We start from the raw sequence: 20,883 nt of genomic DNA on the forward strand, positions 1-20,883 counted from the left end.
ATCTGTCCCCAAGGAGGTGTATTATTGAAGCAAGAGACCCTGATATGGAGTTACTGGGGACTCTGAAGGGGAAACTGATGCAGGAGCATTTGTCATGCTGTGGCGTGCCCCAGGAGGGCATTTCAGCAGCCCTAGGATACTTTCTCAGTTTATATTTTGCACTTTCAAAACTTTTTTTCCCCAAAATCAATGGTTGTGTTTAGACATCATGGCACTGATTCAGCAAAGCACTAAGTACATGTTTAATTTGAACTGTGCTTAAATCCCATTGACTTCCATGGAACTTATACTTAAAGACATTGTGAAATAGGGATGGAGGTAAAGAAATAGGGATCATTTAGAGTAAGATGGTGGAAGGCAGCCTGTTTCCCCTTTTATTGCCCCTGAACCACTTGCACTGACTCCCTAGAATTCAGAGACTTCCCAGGCAACTTGGTAGCTAGAGAAAAAACCTGTGGTCTCCCTTAAATATCCAATCCTGCTGAGGTTTCTAGGGCATCTGTCAGAACTCCTGAATCCCAGTGTCATCTGAACATGGATATTATATTGTTCAACACCCCTAATTCCTGTAGTTTCCTCTACACTGGGAAATAGAGAGGAATGAGGTTACTTCAGATCTCATGAGCCAGGCAGGGCAACGTACTTTATCCAAGTCAGAAGTAGCTCTGAAAAGTCTCAAAGTTTTCACAAAATGTTGCTCACCATTCTTTGCCCTTTTAAATTATCACGGTTATTTGTAATAAGTATGTATGCATCCTTCTCTCAATGTCATTCTGGCTCCCATCACCATGGACTCCGAGTGCCTGTGTATATTTTACACTTTTGATTAATTAATGCTATGGAAGGCCATTGTAAACACAGAATACAACTTGTTCCTAATCACAACCCTCAGTAACTCAATAACAGAAAAACCGAGGACTTGCTTGGGGGCTGTATTCTAATAACTTGTGGTAGTTTTATATTCTCAGCAAAAGAAAGACTTAAGAGGTCAGACTAGATGATCACAATGGTCCTTTTTGGCCTTGGAATCTATGAGGTTTAATATTTAACGAAAGGGTTAAGGAGAAGTGGTGTGTAATCTTTGAGAATCAATGTTTTATTAAACATTATTGCATTGCTATATGTATTTACATTATACAGTTAAACACTGGCAAGAAATCGTCATTTACATGAACATAAGTGAAGAAATGTGTATTTTAGTTATTCAAGCGAGACCAATGTCCTGGGTTCCTTATATACAGTTTAAATTGGTGCTGATGAGTTGTAGCCTGTGATTTGGGAACATTGTTGAGGAACCTGCAGAATTAATGGAAATGGCATGATGGAAAACGTTTTTTTTTTAATTGTAAAATCACAGATTACTTTAAAATTATGGATTGAGTGTTCTTTTGATTCTTACTTCTGGGTAATCTGTTCATGAACCCAAATTCTTAAAAGGTGACTATGCATAAGAATATGGGACGGGTTGTTTATCTTAACCTTCTAAATACAGTATTCACCAATATTATGGGTCAGATTGTACCCTGTGCTACATTTGATACGCTTTACTCCTTTGGTGCCAATGATGGAATCAGTGGATTGAAGGCAGAATGTGGCCCTATGAAAGTAAATCCTTTCTTGGTAAGAAGAAATGCTGTAATTAATAAGAAAAAGCAGAAGTGTAGACACCAGTTGTTTTTGGCACCCAGAAGTTTACAAAGGGGCAGATCCAGTTCTCCTTAGCGTCAATGGGAGTATTATCATTGAGTTCACTAGGAAATGATGATGCCCAAAGGGACCTAGAGTGAAATTCGGCACCATGGAATTTAGTGACAAAATTCTCAAAATTTTCTTCAACGAAGCCAGGATTTAACTCCATATCTTCAAAGGGACTTTATCTGTGCATGTTTTAAATTCCCACTAAGGCGTTGTATCTAACACAAGAGTAACTTTAGCTTTTTGCATCAGCCTCTGAAATATTATTAATGACCCATCCAGCAAAGCCCTTAAACATATGCTTAACTTTAGCCACATGAGTAGTCTCATGAAACTGGGTTCAATGGGAGAACTTGCATGCTTAAAGTAACCACATCCTCAAGTGTTTTGCTGGATCTGGGCCATCCTGCCTACTTTTCTTTTGCATCCCCTTAGTCCTGCTTTGATACTGATTATGCAAGGTGTTTTAATTTGGAACTGCATCAGGTGTTCCTAGAATTCCTGTCCTATTTTTTCTAGATGGCTGTGCTTACAAATGGAGGTTGACCATTATGGCTGGCAAGTCATTGTTAGAGGTACAAGAATGAAGAATGCTTGTACTGATTATCCCTCAGAACATCTGTAAGGTATAGATTGCTTCCGAAATATCCAGACACCTATTTGTAGATTTGGCCTGTGTTCCAGCAAAAGGAGTTGTATGGATTAACTCTTTCTTCTATCTGAAGTCCTGTTGTCTTCAGTGGGACTCAGCATGGACACAAGTCTACTCAAATGGCAACCTTTGCAGGACGAGGCATTGGTTTGTATCTTACGGCACCTACATTCATGACTGTACCTTTTACATTACTTAGCAGCCATTAAATAAGCCTCTGTATAGCATTTTGAGAAGTGAGAAGGTTGTGCTGATATATTACTGTGTTATCTAGAAATGAGCATGTAATGAATTATAAATGAATTCAAAATATCTGTGGATCATAAAAAAAGCAGATGCACTAATAGCTTAAAGTCTACTTTTAATCTAAGCCTCCAAGTTTTCTTTATTATGTGTCACAAAGTTATGCTGAGACATAGACTAAGTATCAAAGAAATACATTAGTAAATACATTTTTCTGTGCTCTTTGTGCTTTTTGAACAGACACAGCGTAGTCTCTTTTTTGGGGGCTTGGGGAGGGGAAGGGATTTCAGTCATGCTGATAAAATGAAAATCAGTGTTATGCAAGTCGGGTATCAAATGTTGATCCAGACTGGTAAAAATCCCAGCCTGAAATGGCCCAGGTTTTAGATACAGTATTAGTGTAATCGCTTATATTTGTTTCCTTAAAGGGCTGAAAAGAGGTAACTTGGTGGTTGGTGCACGAATGCAAATAGTGTGCCTGCTCTGGGTTTATATTTAATATCTAATCCAGAATGATCACAGAGAATTGAAATGAAGATCTGTCACTTTATAGATTCATAGATACTAAGGTCAGAAGGGACCATTATGATCATCTAGTCTGACCTCCTGCACAACGCAGGCCACAGAATTTCACCCACCCACTCCTGCGAAAAACCTCTCACCTATGTCTGAGCTATTGAAGTCCTCAAATCGTGGTTTAAAGACTTCAAGGAGCAAAGAATCCTCCAGCAAGTGACCCATGCCCCATGCTACAGAGGAAAGTGAAAAACCTCCAGGGCCTCTTCCAATCTGCCCTGGAGGAAAATTCCTTCCCGACCCCAAATATGGTGATCAGCTAAACCCTGAGCATATGGGCAAGATTCACCAGCCAGATACTACAGAAAATTCTTTCCTGGGTAACTCAGATCCCACCCCATCTAACATCCCATCACAGGCCATTAGGCCTATTTACCATGAATATTTAATTACCAAAACCATCTTATCCCATCATACCATCTCCTCCATAAACTTATAAAATTTAATCTTAAAGCCAGATAGATCTTTTGCCCCCACTGCTTCCCTTGGAAGGCTATTCCAAAACTTCACTCCTCTGATGGTTAGAAACCTTCGTCTAATTTCAAGTCTAAACTTCCTGGTGGCCAGTTTATATCCATTTGTTCTTGTGTCCACATTGGTACTGAGCTTAAATAATTCCTCTCCCTCTCCGGTATTTATCCCTCTGATATATTTCTAGAGAGCAATCATATCTCCCCTCAGCCTTCTTTTAGTTAGGCTAAACAAGCCAAGCTCCTTGAGTCTCCTTTCATAAGACAAGTTTTCCATTCCTCGGATCATCCTAGTAGCCCTTCTCTGTACCTGTTCCAGTTTGAATTCATCCTTCTTAAACATGGGAGACCAGAACTGCACACAGTATTCCAGGTGAGGTCTCACCAGTGCCTTGTATAACGGTATTGAAACCTCCTTATCCCTACTGGAAATACCTCTCCTGATGCATCCCAAGACCGCATTAGCTTTTTTCACAGCCATATCACATTGGCGGCTCATAGTCATCATATGATCAACCAATACTCCAAGGTCCTTCTCCTCCTCCGTTACTTCTAATTGATGTGTCCCCAGCTTATAACTAAAATTCTTGTTATTAATCCCTAAATGCATGACCTTACACTTCTCACTATTAAATTTCATCCTATTACTAGGATAATGGTGATTTCTCTATTTAAGAAACCTACTGCAGGGTCAAGATTCTGATTTACATCCCCATTTCTCTCTCCCCCCACCATGTTAGTTCTTCAGAGCTTGTGTATGCTATGGCATAGAGAGACTTCTATCACATACTCTTTTAATGGCTAAAATTAATATGGAAGATAAATGAATATATATAGGAGGAAGATCAAATCCTCTGCTACAGACAGGTTGTTAAGAAAGAGCCATCGTTTAATTTGTTTGTTTAATTGTGGACAATTGTGTTCTTAAATTCTTTCTGCTGAGGCCCTGATTCAGGAAGGTACTTAAGCACCTGCTTGATCCTGATTCTTTTATACTAAGGCCACTTTACACCTCTCTTGTCTCTGCAGTGCACAGCCTTAGTATAAATGAGAATCAGGTGCTTCATTTTAAGCAGCTGGAGAGGCAGTGCAGCCTTGCAGATGGAGCACTGGACTCGGACACAGAAGACTTGGGTTCTAGTCCCGGCTCTTCCACTGGCCTCCTGGGTGACCTTGGACAAGTCACTTCCCCTTTCTGTGCCTCAGTTTCCCTAGCTGTAAAATGGGGATAATGATTCTGACCTCCTTTGTAAAGTGCTTTCTGATCTACGGATAAAAATCACTATATAAGAGCTAGGTATTATAATTTATGTTTGATGTTAGGCACAGGCTTAAATATCATCCTGAACTGGGGCCTAAGTTTGCATCTGAATACCTCTAAAAATGTCTTTTTAGTTGTCTCTGGAATCTTACTAGGCATTTAAAAAATAATCTTGGACTAATTATAGAAATCAAGGCAATTTAATGTCAGTACATTCACAAAACATGGGATCAAAATATATTCTAAAATGAAACAGAAACGAAGCAAGATAGAAATATTATGGTGTGTGCATTTAAAAATGCACGAACATAAGTTAATAGCAGACAGTGTTTTAAACTTTCTAAGCTTACATGATGGAGGCTTAGGTATTAGTGAATAAAATTTGTCATGAACACTTCCATTTGGAAGAAAGAAATTAGTGCAAATTACATTTATTTTAGCTGAATGAAATCTTTCCTTACCACTTACAGTTCTAACATGAATGACACATCAGTTCCAATTTGTGACACAGAGCTAAATTAATCTGGCACAAGTATTCAAACGGCTGCAGAGAGCACATCCAAGAAAATAATAACATAATTGTCTAAAGTATTACAATTGCAAGGGTGGGCTTCAGGTCACACTATGTATTTTGTAAGGAGGCAGCCTTTTTAATTGACTGTAGTGCATAAAAATATGCCATAAAATGGCTCCTTATGATTTTATAAAATTAAACATACATATTATCACTGAATAAATAATAAAATATTTGGTTTCAGAAAGCAGCACACAATATTGTTTAGACAGCAAACTTTACTTACAGTAGTAACATATCTACAGCATATAACTGTATGGTATATCTAGAACTTCCCAGTCCAATGCAGAACAGCAAAATTGTTGCTGACATAATTAACCTTTCTAATGGAGATGTCGGAGCTACTTTTATGAGGATGCCCTGGAAAAACAGATTATATGGGTTCTTCAATATACTACATAGACTAGAACTACTTAATGGAAGAAGAAAATAACATAGTTGAAGGAGGATGAAAAACTGACAAGCAAGAATTCAGTGAGTGACTTTAGTAGCCATAGCAGCTGAATGTTCTAGTTTGTTCTAGTTTGTTCAATGTTCTAGTTTGTTCATTTGTATGGCCTGGCTTCTTCCATAACTGCCTTCTCCTGTTAAAAGACTAAGGTTAAGTTGCAGTAGAATAGCAGCTATTCCCACCTGTGCAGGTACTGAGCCCAAAACTGCATTTCTTGTGCTTCCTAAACATCTGTAGAAGTCAGTGGGAGGTGTGGGTGAACAAGAAAGGGAAAACCTGACCTGTTGGACGGGCATGTGCACAGGAAAGCACCATATTGGAAGAATGTTGTATTTAGTTAATGCTGGTAAAACATATTTTTTCCCACACCTATCCAGATGTTATCTCTGAAATGGATGTAGCTGCTTTAAAATACTGGTCCAAATTCATCTTGGATGTAAGTAATTTTTGAAAATGATTTTGGATTTTAATCCAAATAATTGTTTAAAAAGTAGTACCTCTCATTTGTCCCAGACTATGAAGTACAGCAATATGGCACAGGAATGAGAGTTATATGATAAGGGCCCTGTTTCCATCTCTGCTACTAACTTGAGTGACCTTTCACTTTACCTTTCCCTGGAAAAACCATGGAGCAGATCCTCAAGGAATCAATTCTGAAGCACTTAGAAGAGAGGAAAGTGATCAGGAACAGTCAGCATGGATTCACCAAGGGCAAGTCATGCCTGACTAATCTAATTACCTTCTATGATGAGATAACTGGCTCTGTGAATGAGGGGAAAGCGGTGGACGTGTTGTTCCTTGACTTTAACAAAGCTTTTGACACGGTCTCCCACAGTATTCTTGCCAGCCAATTAAAGAAGTATGGGCTGGATGAATGGACTATAAGGTGGATAGAAAGTTATCTAGATTGTTGGGCTCAACGGATAGTGATCAATGGCTCCATGTCTAGTTGGCAGCCGGTATCAAGTGGAGTGCCCCAAGGGTCGGTCCTTGGGTCGGTTTTGTTCAATATCTTCATAAATGATCTGGAGGATGGTGTGGATTGCACTCTCAGCAAATTTGCAGATGACACTAAACTGGGAGGAGTGGTAGATACGCTGGAGGGTAGGGATAGGATACGGAGGGACCTAGACAAATTAGAGGATTGGGCCAAAAGAAATCTGATGAGGTTCAACAAAGACAAGTGCAAAGTCCTGCACTTAGGACGGAAGAATTGCATGCACTTCTACAGATTAGGGACTGAGCGGCTAGGCAGCAGTTCTGCAAAAAGGACCTTGGGGTTACAGTGGACGAGAAGCTGGATATGAGTCAACAGTGTGCCCTTGTTGCCAAGAAGGCCAGTGGCATTTTGGGATGTATAAGTAGGGGCATTGCTAGCAGATCGAGGAACGTGATCGTTCCCCTCTATTCAACATTGGTGAGGCCTCATCTGGAGTACTGTGTCCAGTTTTGGGCCCCGCACTACAAGAAGGATGTAGAAAAATTGGAAAATGTCCAGTGGAGGACAACAAAAATGAGGAGAGGCTGAGGGAGCTGGGATTGTTTAGCCTGCAGAAGAGAAGAATGAGGGGGGATTTGATAGCTGCTTTCAACTACCTGAAAGGGGGTTCCAAAGAGGATGGATCTAGACTGTTCTCAGTGGTAGCTGATGACAGAACAAGGAGTAATGGTCTCAAGTTGCAGTGGGGGAGGTTTAGGTTGGATATTAGGAAAAACTTTTTTCACTAGGTGAAACACTGGCATGTGTTACCTAGGAAGGTGGTGGAATCTCCTTCCTTAGATATTTTTAAGGTCAGGCTTGACAAAGCCCTGGCTGGGATGATTTAGTTGGGAATTGGTCCTGCTTTGAGCAGGGGGTTGGACTAGATGACCTCCTGAGGTCCCTTCCAACCCTGATATTCTATGATTCTTTGATTTATAGGTCTGTAAAATGTGGATAATTATACCCTTCTTTGTAAAGTACTTTGAACTCTCTAGATATGCTACCTATTGCATTATTGCTATTATCTATCAAAATTGTCTTCTGGTCCATAGAAACATGGTGCTATTCATTATAACTTGAAATTATTAAGAAAGCGATTAAGCTATAGTTAAGAAAGCTATAGCTGAGTGTGGAAAGGTGCAGAGAAGTGAAGATGGTTAGAGGTATCATGGGTAGGTAGAAAGAGGTATGTCTTGCTAATGTCACAGTCTTTGTGTCCAGAAGCAGAGAAGAATCCAACAGGATTCCAAGATTACAATACTTGACCACTTCAGGAGTGAATGAGGTTAATATCTTGGCTGGCTCCTAAAGTTTCTTTCTTCTTCCCACCAGCATCACCTCTCTGTTGCCTGAGTTGAGTTTGAGCCACCTGTTTTTCATATATAAGGCTAGATCACTCAGATACCACGATAACAGGATGATGATGTTGGCTGCATCAGGTGAAACGAAAGCATACAGCTGGATATCATCACTATACTGGTAACATTGAAATCCATATTGCCTTACAATCTTCTTTGGTATATGTGGGCAGGGGGAGGTCTTGGATGTTATAAAAGGAGAGAGCAAAGGGACTGATCTTTGCAAAATGTCACAAGTGAGGGCTTGTTGGACAGAGAAGCATTCATCAGCCATGACTCTCTGGGCTTTGTTTATGAGAAAAGAGTGAAGCTGACTTAGCACTGTCCTCTGTTGGTGGAGCACAAGGTAATAATGACACACTGTGTGGAAGGCTGCTGCTAGATCCAGCAATGTCACTGCAGAAGTTCATCTTTTTCCCATGGCCATAAGGAGATCATCCATCAGTGCCACTAAAATTGTCGCTGTGCTCCATGTCTGTGAGGAGGGAGCTGTGTGAAATGTTCACTCCTTGTTGTTTGCTAGATTGGCTAGTAAATGACAATGGATCTCAGTTTGTAGCTTGTGAGTTTGAAACTTTTATGAAGACGAATAGTGTGTGTCATATCAAATCAGCACAGTATCATCAACTGCTGTGTTGGGATCCTTTCATAGCTCCCCCACTGGTGGGTGAATTTCACCAGTCATGAAGTCTGCACAATTGTTTTAGTAACAATTTTCATTTTTAGCAGAATTTATCGATATTTATTATAGGGTTATGTGCTCTTTTTTGGAGATATCTATATCTGTCTATATAAATATATGTAATATTTGGTCAAATTTGTTAATATTGTTTTGTTTTTTGGTATTATTGAGCGTTGCAATACTTGTGTTCTTTACTTTCATTTAAGACATAAATTGCTGTATTGAGTTTACCTGGTAGATATAATTTCACATTCTCTTTTGTCTCTATCATTTGAGCAGATTTTGATAACTTGTATTAATTGACTGTATTGAAGATTAACCTAGAAATGCATTTAAGACACAGGGGCCCCAATATGCTGCATATCTTATATCTATTTAACCTGGTAGTACCTGATTCTGCTGTCTTTTAAACCCATTCATCCCACGGATTTAAACATAGATATTGACCGACTTGGCTTCTCTACCTACATGTGTATGCATGAATTATAGGGTTATGCTATGTGGATGGGGTTATGGGACCCATCCCCCTTCACATGTTTAAACTTTCCAATAAAGCCTTTATTTTTTTTTTTTAAAGAAGGAACACTAGAAAAGTCACCAGTGGGTCCCACTGGACTGGAAATTGAAAACTGCTTAGCTGCTAGTATAGACTGAGCTAAAGTGTTTTTAGCACATATTATGGAAAGCATGCTACCTGCTTCTTTCTATCAGGTGTCTATCATGCTTTTTGTAAAAAGTGCTGTGAAAAATTTGAGCCTGAACTTTATCTTCACATTTTCTACCCCCTTTATGTAGAACATCTTCCCCCCTACAGCTTTAACTAATGGTTTGAGGGAGGGACCTCGTTATAATGGGAGGCATCTAGCATATTTTTGTGTGCTGTAGAATTAATAGTTAATAATAAAAATGGTCCTTGGCACTGTGCAGTTTTCTGGATGCTGTGATATTGATAGTGCATAGCTTAAACGGGGGGGGGGGGAGCTGTGTAACACACCATTATTATTTAAATGACTCAAAATATGAGCTTTTCAGTCCATGAAAAGAAGCAGAACTTTTTAGAATCAACATCAAGAAGAGAATATATTTATATTATGATATAATCAACATAAGGAAGTTTGTGGCAAAGGCAGGATTAGAACCCAGTTTTCCTGGGTCCCCAGCCAGTTTACAGAGAATGTTGTTTCCAAGTGCAGTAGAGCTGGCATGTGGGAAATTGTGGGACTGGAGCATGCTCAGTGCAGACGGAATGATCAGAGACTTAGAAATAAGCCTCTAACAAGCACTACTGAGCATGTGCAAAGGGCAGAGTCCTATAACTTGGCCAGATCTGGGTAGATTTTTATGGAGAAAGCAAAAGGCACCTCTATAACCCCAGAAATATGTCCCTGCCAAATTTCAAGTTTCTGTTCCAAAGCATGGAAGCTGGAAAGCTCTTCAAAAACGGTTGGGGGCGGGGGAAATTAACATCAGCCAAACTAACTATTTTTTCCCTAACCTCATTCTCAAGAATATGTGAGCTGTTTTTGCTGGAACGTTCCAAGAAACTCAGCTTTTACAAGAAAAGTCAGAGAGAGAAAGTGTGAAAAATATTAGCCTGAAGGTTAAAATTTGGCATAATTTTAAGCAACTGAAAACAGGGGCCTATAATGAAAAGCGTTAGACAACCTATCAGCTCTGCATGTAAGTAGCTATGCTTGTAATAGGTAGAAAGAGGGTGTATTCATGTAGTCCTTATGTAGGCAAAACACCTAGTGAAGTGAGTGTTGTATTTTTAAATCAGGAAGTGATACTTGATGCTTTGGGGTATATTGTGGCTTTTAAGGCCCACCTTACAGTAGAATTGGGTGAGAAGAGGCTGTGATGTCAAATATGTCCTTTTAGAGCACTGGAGGAACATATGTGTTAGGGGGAAGATTCTAAATTGACTTCAATGGAGCTAAGACAATTTATACCATCTGATAATCTGCCTCCATCACTGATAGGTGCAGCCTGTCCTTCCCCATTCATCATCTGATGGGTGGTGTAAAAGGAGGCTTGGGCCATGCTCCTCCCATCCATGCCACTTTCTTATCCCCTCCTCTGGGTTTCCTAGCGTTGGTGGTGGTGCTAGACTTAGAACTCAGTGGCTGGGATTGTAGCTGGCCCCTTCATAGCTGTGTAAAGGGCTGGAGAAAGCTCCTTTACACCTTCTCCCACTTTTCCTCACCCAATAAACAATAGTCACCATCTCGCCCTTTTAGAAATGATGGTGTTTTGCAGTATGTATTTGTGAGCGTTTAGTATACATTATATTTGTGCACAAATATTGCAAATATTTTGTTGTCACTGCAGTTATCAGTAACGCAACACATTCAGTTAGGATATAATACAGTGTGGCGGGGTGGGTATTATAGATGGAAGAGGAGAGCTAAAGGACTGTCATATGTAAGTTATTAGTGTAATTGTATTTTTAAAGCAGTGCCTAAAATTAGTTACTTGAACCATGATTCCAGCTTGTGTAGAAGCAGTAGTATAAAGTAATTTATTTGAAGTCCTCAACCTTTTTGTTTAAGTCAACAGCTCATAAAGCATTTTAACTTTGCTTTTTTTATTGTTGAAATCCCATAATCTATGAGCCACATTTGGTCACAAAGTAGCTTATTATTAAAATATAATATCATGTTCATCTGTGATTATTATTTTAATTCAGTGCTTGGGTGACTTATACAAAGCTGCCTGAACTCTTTCAGTAACCACTCTCCATTCTCCTACATTACATTTAATTTATACCAAGATGATAAAAAATTTGATTTATTTTACAACAGATCAGTAATTGTGCTCTACAAATAAGTCCGTAATGATAATCAACAGCATTTTCAACATAATTTAATTTGTCTTCTCCCGAGAGGTAGTTAAATGCAGTAATAATAACACTACTGTTATGGACTGTGCCGCAGTTAATCATGGCCTGAATATGCAGACAGCCCCAATATTGTATTGACAGGAATTAAATTAACCATCAGCTTGGGCAATCAGTGGCTGTACAGCTATTAAAAGTAATAAAGGCAACAAACCTCAGCCACAGCCAATTATATTTTGACATATAAATGAAAAAAGACAGATGCTTTTGATTTGAAATTTTTATTTCAGTGGAAATAAGGAAGATGTATCTTTTCATATACATCATTTCCTGTGCCTTAATTAACCAATAATACACACCACAGACTAAGAGCCATATTGAGATGATGTAATATCATAGGTATCTCTTGAGTTCCCCCTAATCCTGACATTATCTTATCTCAGCACGCTGTATGCCCTAGAGTGGCATATTGTTATTACAAAAGGCAAAGATCAAAATGCATATAAAAGATTAAAGGTGAAACCAATATTTTAAAAATATAATATTTCTTTCCACTGAAATCATTCTTCAGTAATTAAAGGAGGAATACTAATATGTTTGGGCTGTTTTGCTTAAAATCATGCTTGGACAATAAGCCCAAGTCCCAAATTCTCAAAAGTGACTAGTGATTTTGTTTGCCCAAATTGAGAAAATTTAAAGGGACTCGATTTTTCAGTAGGTGTGTGATCAGCACGTCAGAAAATCAGGTTCCATCAAGATATCTCCAGTGGGGTATCCCAAATCACTAGTCACTTTTGAAATTTTGGTTAAAGTATGTTTGTTTTTAAAAAAGGGAGATATGAATGTCTCATATATCTCCAAATTTATGGAGTTGTTAATCAGGAAACAATGGTTTTGCTTTGACATTGCAGTGGAACCTAGCAGGAATCAGAAACAGAATCTGAACAAATTAATAACAAATTAGTTGAGTTTGGAATACACTACAGCTTGAAATACTTTTATTTTAGTGCACAGGAATTCATATTATGGTGGAAAATGCATATGAAGGCTTAAAGAAAATACAAATACGATATTTTGCTTGGATTCTTAAAAAATGATTATTATGAATCAGATTCTGCAGGTTAAGAATAATATTTTGACTCCTGATTGCTTAGTTATGCTTAGAATGTCAGAGAAAGGAGTTTAGTTTTCTGTTGCTCCTACACCTTTCTTGAAGGTTTATTAAGCTTGAAAAGACATTTTCTCAGTCACGACACAACATCTTGCTCTTTAAGACCCATGACCAAATTAATTGCTAGTGTAAGAGGGTGAAACTCTGTAGGCCAGGATTGTATTTGGCCACTAAATCCCAAAGAAATCTGTGATAGGCTCATAGGCCCTCATCCAACAAAGAACTTAAGTGCATGCTTAGCTTGTTGCATCTGATTGCTGAAGTCAGTGGACTACTCACATGCTGAAGTGCTTTGCTGGATAGGTGAGAATAAAACACCTGTCACTTTTTGTGTTCTTTTAAATTATTAGGCTTGATGTGGTTCATTCCCATAGTAGAGAAGAATAATTCCCTCTACTGTAGGAATTACTAGGTGAAATTCAATGTCCTATGTTATGCAGGTCAGGTTCGTAGGTTCTTAAAAGGTCCTTTCTGACCTTTAATTCTGCAAATTCAAGATCTTAAGAAAACTTGCCCAGGACAAAGGCAAAATTCAGAGTAGCCCTGATGGTAAAAATGGAGAGATACAGGAAATAGTCCCAATGCCATTTTAAAAAAAAACTTCTCTAAAACGGTTCTAGAATAGTTATTCTGTGGCACGTGTGATAGTCACAGAATGCCTGATATAAAGATCTGACCAGCACTCATCTGAGATCACCTGCTTAACTCACTTCACCAACAGTTAGCCATCCCAAGATCATGCCAAGAAAATATGAATACCTTACCATGCAATCATATGTATATCATATGTATGTGTGTGGGGATATGTGCATGTATGAGTGTATATAATGACATGCTGTCAAATGCTGCTATGGGTCCTTTTTTAGTTTAGGGTGTCATTTATTAACCATAACTCCAGTGTCCTTAAAGTTGTACAAGATTCGAAAATGTCTATTCCTACATATGTTTTAGTAGTCTTATTTGTATCAGTTATCCAAATAATCAATCTTTCTTTCTTTCTTTCTTCAGTGGTTTTGTAAGTGTATAGTTTATGAAGGCAGAACTATATTATGATACTTCACTTATGAGAAAAGACAGATGTCTCACTCATGGCTATTTCACTGGTGAGTTATCACTTCTCTTTGTATCCATGAAGATATATGTCATAATAGAGATCCACCGTCATGTAATTTTTTTCTCTGTACAGCATGTATGTATAAATGGTGTTGATTGCTGACAAGAACTCAGAGGGTGGGAGATGCAATTCCTTGTACTTGCAGGGTAGGGAGATACTACCTACAAAATGAATACTACATTTTGTTCATTATGCTTCCATCCTGGGCCTTCCTGAATTGTTTCCTCAAGTTCCCATAGAGCAGTCCACAGATTTAAAACTCACATTAGTGACATTTTTCAACCAGGACAAGTACATAGTCCTGCACTTAGGAAGGAAGAATCCCATGCACTGCTACAGGCTGGGGACCGACTAGCTAAGCAGCAGTTCTGCAGAAAAGAACCTGGGGATTACAGTGGATGAGAAGCTAGATATGAATCAGCAGCGTGCCCTTGTTGCCAAGAAGGTCAATGGCATATTGGGCTGTATTAGTCAGAGCACTGCCAGCAGATCGAGGGAAGCGATTATTTCCCTCTATTCGGCACTGGTGAGGCCACAGCTGGTCGTACTGCGTCCAGTTTTGGTCCCCCCACTACAGAAGGGATGTGGACAAATTGGAGAGAGTCCAGCGCAGGGCAACGAAAATGATTAGGGGGCTGGTGCACATGACTTATATGAGGAGAGGCTGAGGGAACTGGGCTTATTTAGTTTGCAGAAGAGAAGAGTGAGGGGGGATTTGATAGGAGCCTTCAACTACCTGAAGGGGTTCTAAAGAAGATGGAGCTAGGCTGCTCTCAGTGGTGGCAGATGACAGAACAAGGAGCAATGGTCTCAAGTTACAGTGGGGGAGGTGTAGGTTGGATATTAGGAAACACTATTTCACTAGGATGATGGTGAAGCACTGGAATGGGTTACCTAGGGAGGTGGTGGAATCTCCATCCTTAGAGGTTTTTAAGGCCCTGCTTGACAAAGCCCTGGCTGGGATGATTCAGTTGCAGTTGGTCCTGCTTTGAGCAGGGGATTGGACTAGATGACCCCCTGAGGTCTCTTCCAACCCTAATCTTCTATGATTCTGTGATGGTGTGACCTCCTACAATCCGGTCATTATTGATCAGCCTATATAGGAAAATGAGACACATAGGATGGAGGTAAGTGGCAGGCTGCAACTTGATTAACTTTAAATCAATTAACTGGGGTAGCTGCCCCCTTTAAATTACCAGGGTGCAATGTAGGAGGAAACTAGCCTTAAATTGGTCAAGCAATAGGGAAAGAGGAATGGCTACCCTTAGCCTGTCACCCCATAACTCTGAACGTAGAAGTCATCCTACTTTCCCCTTGCAGGGGGAAATGAGGATCTAGTCAAAGGTGCCTTTACATGTACAAGACTTAAGCTCTAGCATATCTGCCTTAGTCCCCAGCCATATAGTGCAACAAATCAACTACTATTTCTTTTTATGGCTCTTAAAACAAACAAACAAACAACCCCTAAAACACCAGGCCTCCAGCATGCAGTGAGGAATGTGAAGAAGGGGAAGAAAAAAAAAACAGACCTATAGTGTAATGGCAAGTTTTGCCCTGTGGGAAAAATTTTTTCCTTACCCCCAAAATTGATCTGGTCAAGCCCACAGCAAGTCTGAAATGCAGCTCTGGCAGCCACAAGGAACCTACAGAGAAGGTTGGGTGGGAACAAATACAGGGAGCCAGTATTTGGGATCAGTATGGCCATTTCTACCCTTTGGCTTCCCTAATCCCTCCCAGTTCAGCTTCCCCACCCTCCTCCAAACTGACCAATAGCGCCAGAGCATGGAGACATTTCTCCTTTTCAGTACCACTCCGCTCTCCGTACATGAGCACCTCTCCTTGCTGAGACAGGGAGGAATGTTGATATGTATTTACACTGACTGCTTCACCCCACTGTTGTCTCTTCACCTTATCCCTCCTGACTACTGTCCAGCCTTCCCGCTCCTGTGTTCCTGCCTCAAACAATGTTTATCTGAATAGACGACCATTAAATCGCAAGCTCAGTTTAAATTACCTGGGCTTGCAGGCTGTGCACCTCAGAATTCACTGGGGCCCCTAGAGCAGAGGTGCCTAAACTTTTTCTGTCACACCCCCCCTTACCCGTAATGGAATCTGTCCGCACTCTGCTAGGAGCCACAGCTGGGAGCTGGAGCAGGTCTGCGGTTGGGAGTGGAGCCGGAAGCAGAGCTGTGGCAGTTGGGGCTGGGGCTGGGGCTTCAGCTGGAGCCGTGGTCAGGAGCGGAGCTGGGTTCAGGAGTGGAGCGTGGGCTGGGGCCAGAGCAGCGGCTGGGGGCAGAGCGGGACTGGGCGACACTCTCTCCTCTCCCCTCATGGGGGCCGGCCCGGGTCCCATCACGTCCCCCAAATTTTCCTTTTTGCCCCTGTAGGAGGGAACGCCCCACAGTTTGGGGACCACTGCCCTAGAGCCTAGGAAATTTAAATTAGATTCCATGCTGCTCTTTTGCTCCACTAACAAGGGAGCAGGTCTCCAGGCATCTCTGCCTTCCTCTCCTGCCTAATTGGGCAGGGGTTCTGACAGCCCTTGTCCAAATGTAGTTTAGGTCCTCAGTTTACTCCCAGGCCCCAGTTACTCCAAAAGGGTCCCAATTTGATCTGTTCATTTAATGAAGACACCATTTCTTGTAAGCAGTGCACTAGTGCTCTATGAAACATGCACAGTGGCCCCCATTAAACTTTTTAGTTTTACTTTAATTAATGTTATCTAGTCAATTGAAATGTTTGCCTTTGCAATGCATGTAAATTAATTTTGTCCCTAGTCTCTGTTTGCCGGAAGCAGGAATGGGTGATAAGGGGTGGATCGTTTGATGATTACCTGTTCTGTTCATTCCCTCTGGGGCACCTGGCATTGGCCACTGTCAGAAGACAGGATACTGGGCTAGATGGACCTTTGATCTGACCCAGTGTGGCCGTTCTTATGTGCAATTAAAGGAGTGTGTTATTTTTACAGGCCTTAGTGCAACACTTAACCAGGACTAATCCCGTTCCTTTAGGAGGTATACTTTCTTTGTCCTTTCATTTCTTAACTTCTTTTTTGTTTAAAGAAAAGAAAATATGTGTTCATGCAACATTAAAATTACATAATTAAATTAAAGTGAGGAAAGTTTTAAAAAAAAATCTGAACTCAGCCATGTCATATGTAGGTAGTGTTTTCCTTTTTGTTTTTCATATTAAACTGTGACAGGGTGAACTCACCCCACATTGGATGGGAAAGGGTTAGCTCCTCACTGTGGGCAGAGGAAGCCATGCCCCCACGTCCCTACTGGGCATGCTCCAGTGTAGCACCAGTATAAGAGGGAGCAGCCGAGCTCAGTCTGGGGTGACCGCCAGAAAGGAAGGATGCTTCTTGCCTGGACCGCAGAAGGCAGAGGCACTGAGACCCAAGCTGACGTCCAGGTATCTGTGGACACCCAAGCTACAGGGAGTTGCACGGCTGAAAAACCCAGAGACCCCGAAGATGCACAGACTGCCACCATGCATAGCGTGGCGCGGACTAGCCATTGTCCCAACGATAGTCAGTGTGTTGCAGACAGATCCTCACTAACTCAGTGGCGGACACACTCGCCACTGACAGGGCCCTGGGCTGGGACCTAGTGGAGCAGAGAGGGCCTGGGTTCCTCTACCCTGGCTGCCACCCACCCCAACTGGCTGCTAGGCCATACAGCCCCACCCCAGGGGGCAACTCTATGGACTCTGGCCGCACTGCCCTGTGAACCCAGAGTATCTCTGCCACAGTGCCCTACGGACCATGGTAATTGTATGGACTCTGGCTACTAGACCAGACTGCCCTTCGGAGAAGGGCTACCCCATTGACTTGGGCCACAATGTCCTACTTCCCTGCGGATCAGGGTGCTTTTATAGACTCTGGCCACTAAACCTTATAGCCCTGCAGATCAGGGCAACCCTATTGATTTTAGCCCTTAGGTCTCATCTACCTAGAGACAGCAGGCAGCTCAAGGATGGGCTGAACCCACCTAGTACTGGATGGGGTCCCCATCACATAAAGCTTATTATTATTATTACTGTTTATGTAGAGCACAAAATGGATAAGGCATCAGCTTTGACAGTGATGCTGGTGCTGTCGTAATCTTAACTTTTGCATTTCCTCAGTCTTAGCTCTAGAACCTTAATGCTGCATTAACAGTTTTCCATTTAAAATGTGTCCTGTAGGGAGAGAACATATTGTACAAACCCTTGTCAGGGAGAGTTTATTTTGAGACTCTTTCTCTCTGTATAATTAAAAGTAGACTTTCTTTAATTAACAGTCAAACTTGTCTTTGTATGGGAGGTTGCTACGGAGTGGTACAAGTTGCTGTGTGACTTGTGTGTCAGAACAGAAGGCAAAGTGGTAATGGTCATCCCACTCTAAAAACACCTTCCACGGCGTCTTTAAAAAAAACCCCACACCCAACATCTTTATTTCCTGGTTGCTCCTCCTTTCTTGTCATTGGGTCATAACAAAAGGAGGGAAAATATTGAATTTTCAAAGCTAAAGCAGAGAATGGGTCCAGCTACATATGGCTTCAGCAGAGGGAAAAGTCCAGACCATTGTGCTGCAAACGTCACCCTGGGTTGTTTTTTTTTTTTCTCTATATATTTCTTCTTTCATTCCTCTTGAAACAGCTGAAGTTAGAGACAATTGACCGGTAGCTGAATTGTTTGTGCTTTTGCTCTATTATCAGCATCTTAGCGCAATCTAGTGACACCTGAACAAGGTGGATGTGAACAGTTGACCTCAGTGTAATGTACTGGCTTCATGTGCAGGAGTGCAAAAAGCTATTGTTTTAGATATATGTAACTTACTAGGTCATATATTGTTACTATAGCTAACAGCATATTCTGATCTGATATTTTAACTATGCATCAGTGTCACTGAAAGCATGGACAGGACTGGAGATACTTGGAAAAAGTAAAATCCAAGGCCATGGACATAGGGGTTACTATTGGTAGTTCAGATGATGGCACTTTGCCCTTTAAGAGAGTTCTGAAGCTGTATCTGATGTAACATTGGAGGGACGTGTGCTATTGGAATTTGAGCCATTATGGAATCCTGTGGCACTTTTGGCAAGAGTTGAACGTGTTAATCAAGGTGCCTTGGTGTATGAGTAATTACGGTCTGCCTTCTGTACCTAAATTCCTCTTTTGCCTTAGTTGGATAAGGTATGGACCACCTGACCACGAGAGACTTTGATAGCTTTAACACAAATGATTTCATGCATTAGAAATTAGCTAAACACCTGGTGGTAAATCCTCAGCTGCGAGCATGGGACAGAAGGAGGGAGGGAGAAGTGTGTATACGCCACCTTTCCGTTCCTCCGTTCTGAAGAAGTTCCTGGGAAACTGCTCTAAGTTACACCAGTTGGTGCAAATCCCCCAAAGACCACTCTGCTAGCTAAAGGATCAGCTGAGTGGTGTGAGCTCACATCTAAAACAATCCTCATATGGCAGCTTCTCCCCTATGCCTAAGGTGGATCTCTTTGAGGCAGCTTTATATCACCTTTGTGCTACTGGAGTGGTACAAAGAGGACTTAGGAGGGCCAAGGATCTGCCTGTGGGGGTCACTTAGTGAACCAGTCTAGCTGACATTATACACAATTCTTTTGGAGATCTGTGGGGCGAGTGTACTAGATGAGCTCTGCCTGCCCTGCTTTCACCAGCTAATATCTTAGTTCACAAGAATGCTTGATGAAAATAGACCAGAAGGACACATCCTATGTTTTTCACTCAGACAACATAGACGGTACCCAGCCACAGCTGTAATCAAACTCTTCCTGACTGCTCAGAATTTGCAACTGTATGATAACTTGTACTGCATTGTGGGCATGAAACTGCAAGTTTCTGGGTGCTTCCTGTGAGGAGCTGACTGGGCTCCCTCAGTTCCCATTGCAGTGAGTGCACGGCACCTCAAAGGGGGTGCTCAGTGCTGTGAAACCTCTTTGTATGGTCTTTTTTGAGGAAAAGTGAGCAGCAATTTACTGGGCAAATTCTCCTTGCAGTCACACCAGTCAAACTTCATTGAAGTCAACAGGGTTGCCTTGGTGTAATTGAGAGGAGAACATGGCACTAAATGTTTTGTATCAATTCCAGTCCAGAATAATCTTTCTAAATATATGAGAGACGGGTTTCTAACTGTTCTGAAGATAAGTACAGAAATACATGATTGTGAGTGACAATTCATCATTGAATGTCATTGCTTCACATTGATACAACTGAAAAAGGGGGTCAGACTGGCAATAAAATGAGTTAATTTAACCCTAACATCTAGAGCTACATTGGTACTTTTTGTAGATTGTTGTTTACATTAAAAATCCTTTATTAATAACATTAAAACTTACTTAAAAACGTATTGATTTATTATTAAAAATTCTGTTTACAAACATGGCCAGTTCTCAGTAATAGCTACCCTTTGTATTCGTGGTCAGCCCACAGTGTAGAACATTTCTAAAAGTTGTAAGAGGGTGCATTTCCTGAATTACGTTTTTGTTGTTGTTGCAAACTATTTGCTAAGCTGTAATATTTACTGTACAAGTCTGATCCTGCTTCCACTGAGATTTTCTCTTTGATGTTGACACGAGCAGCATAAGCTATGTTTCAAGTTAGATGTTGTCCATATAAAGAGAGGTGAAGGAGTAGAAATTGAAGGGGTTTAAGGAAACTTGTTCACTACCATCAGCAACCAACAAATCCAAGTATCCCAGAGTATTATCCTTTGTGGTGAAGACCTCCATGCATGAAAAATTCCACAAAACCTCTTTGTCACTGTGCTTTTAAACATTTTATTTACTAAAACAATCATC

General features: G+C 40.9%; 1 long non-coding RNA gene across 1 annotated transcript in view; it reads left to right on the plus strand.

The window, feature by feature from the left end:
- The first annotated feature begins 8,249 nt into the window (after positions 1-8,249).
- The window catches only part of LOC311521867, an 88,423-nt gene continuing 75,789 nt past the window's right edge, over positions 8,250-20,883 (plus strand). Inside the window, exons 1-2 of the long non-coding RNA XR_014711987.1 lie at positions 8,250-8,383; positions 13,963-14,057. This is a non-coding gene — a long non-coding RNA (uncharacterized lncRNA). The remainder of the gene's footprint in view (positions 8,384-13,962; positions 14,058-20,883) is intronic.

The sequence above is a fragment of the Lepidochelys olivacea genome, assembly GCF_965140295.1.
Source record: "Lepidochelys olivacea isolate rLepOli2 genome assembly, chromosome: 6".
Classification (NCBI taxonomy): Eukaryota; Metazoa; Chordata; order Testudines; family Cheloniidae; genus Lepidochelys; species Lepidochelys olivacea.